Source organism: Elaeis guineensis, chromosome 12, assembly GCF_000442705.2.
Source record: "Elaeis guineensis isolate ETL-2024a chromosome 12, EG11, whole genome shotgun sequence".
Taxonomy (NCBI): Eukaryota; Viridiplantae; Streptophyta; class Magnoliopsida; order Arecales; family Arecaceae; genus Elaeis; species Elaeis guineensis.
In genome coordinates this window covers 18,891,991-18,893,755 of record NC_026004.2, presented here as the reverse complement: position 1 = coordinate 18,893,755, position 1,765 = coordinate 18,891,991, and the positions used below count along the sequence as shown (strand labels likewise).

The 1,765-nt window shown below is 35.9% G+C and overlaps 1 non-coding gene across 1 annotated transcript; it reads left to right on the top strand.

The window, feature by feature from the left end:
- Positions 1-418: 418 nt before the first annotated feature.
- Positions 419-492, top strand: TRNAN-GUU (transfer RNA asparagine (anticodon GUU)). Its single transcript has one exon. It is a non-coding gene; the product is annotated as a tRNA-Asn (tRNA).
- Positions 493-1,765: the final 1,273 nt, after the last annotated feature.

Genomic DNA, 1,765 nt, shown 5'->3' with positions numbered 1-1,765 from the left:
AGAAATTAAAGGTCCAGAATAATCATAGATATAGATAACCCTATATATCTAGAGAATCTCGAAAACATCATAGAAAATGTTTAGAGTTCTGACCTAAAAGGGTTCTTTAATATCATAAACCTCTACTAGTTTGTTTTTCTCAAATTATATTTTCTTAAAAGAAAATATTTTTCTCATGATGCCACTCAATTTTGTTAAATTATTTTCCCAACTACTACAAATGAGATATATTTGTAGCCATCCATCATTGCACAAATCTAGTTATAGAATAACCTTTAGTCACATGATCGCTTTAGTCTCCATATTACCACATTCCAAAATTCATAAAATTCCTACAGTTTATATACAAGTTGTAAGGGCCAAAATAGTTTATCCATATGATATCTCATTCTTGATTGTTTAAACCTTACAAAAGGCAGCTGGAGTAGCTCAGTTGGTTAGAGCGTGTGGCTGTTAACCACAAGGTCGAAGGTTCAAGCCCTTCCTCTAGCGTTTTCTATGAATTTTATTTTCGTTTGTTCTATCATCCAACCCAGACACAGAATGTTTCTTTGGTGGATGGAAGTAAGTCCAAATCTTTGTCTTCAAAAATTTGGCATCATCTGGACTGGAGTGATCACCTTGTTCTTTTCCCAAATAGAGGAGGATAGAGAACTTCTTTTGCTTGCTAGCTTGAGAGTTCACAACAGAAAGAGGATGAGAATAGCAGCCAGTTTGTTTTTTCCTTTTTGGCGATCAGTCTCTCGCTTCATTGATGATAGAAGAAATCTCAAAGAAGAGAAGGAAGTGAACTATGTTGAATGGAGGACATCTACCATCCCAAAAGAAGTGGGTAATTATTGACGTGGCTGAACTTTGTCAATTAAAACTTTTGGAAAAACAAATGTGCGGGGAAGAAAGTAGATGATGAGAGCTTTACCAGCTCCACATGATAACATATCAACATATTTGAGGAGAAGCCAAGCTTTTAGATATACACTTCACCGAAGCTTCCACTCTGTAAGGGTGGCCATAAGTAGACCTATCTGTAAGGCAGCACCATCTTTGAAAGCTTGCCTTTCAACCATGTTGGTATGTTATTGGGGTTTTGGGTTCTATCTTTCGCATGGTTGAATAATTGATTTTTTTTTTTGCGACGTCAATTGTTAAGGATCGCATTTTACATGGCTTTTAAAGCGTAACATCCACTTCATGATTTGTATTATGGATGGAAGGAAGAAATTTGTTGTGCTTTGGAAGCCGTGCAAAGTATGATTTTATGGTTGATATCGCAAAAGAAGACCAATCATGCTTTTGCATGAAAGATACAACCCCAACCCATGCTATAAACGTTGTGGATTGGGATCCACCTGCCCACAAAGCATATATTAAACAAGTTAATCTGTCCATTCAAGTCTTCACTTAAAGGGCCCTGGATTTATGATAAACAAAGCCGGATGATATGGAATATGCTAGTTCGCTGTCAAAGTTAAAGTTGTGTTTCCAGAAATCATGTAATATGAAATATTAAAGGCGTGTTGGGTTTTGCTTAAAAGTATTTTTGGAATTTTTAAACCAACAAAGAGCTTATTAAAAAGGAAAAGATGTTCAGTGACATTATGAGTGCTTTTAAGGACAAGCCAAAAAAGGGAGGAAAAAAAAAAAAAAAGGCACTCTTAGGATGGTGCGCATTGTATCTTTCATGTGAAAGAATGATTTATCTTCTTTTGTGGTGTGAACCATTGGATTGTGCTGCATGACATATACCTCGTGATCTATGCTGATG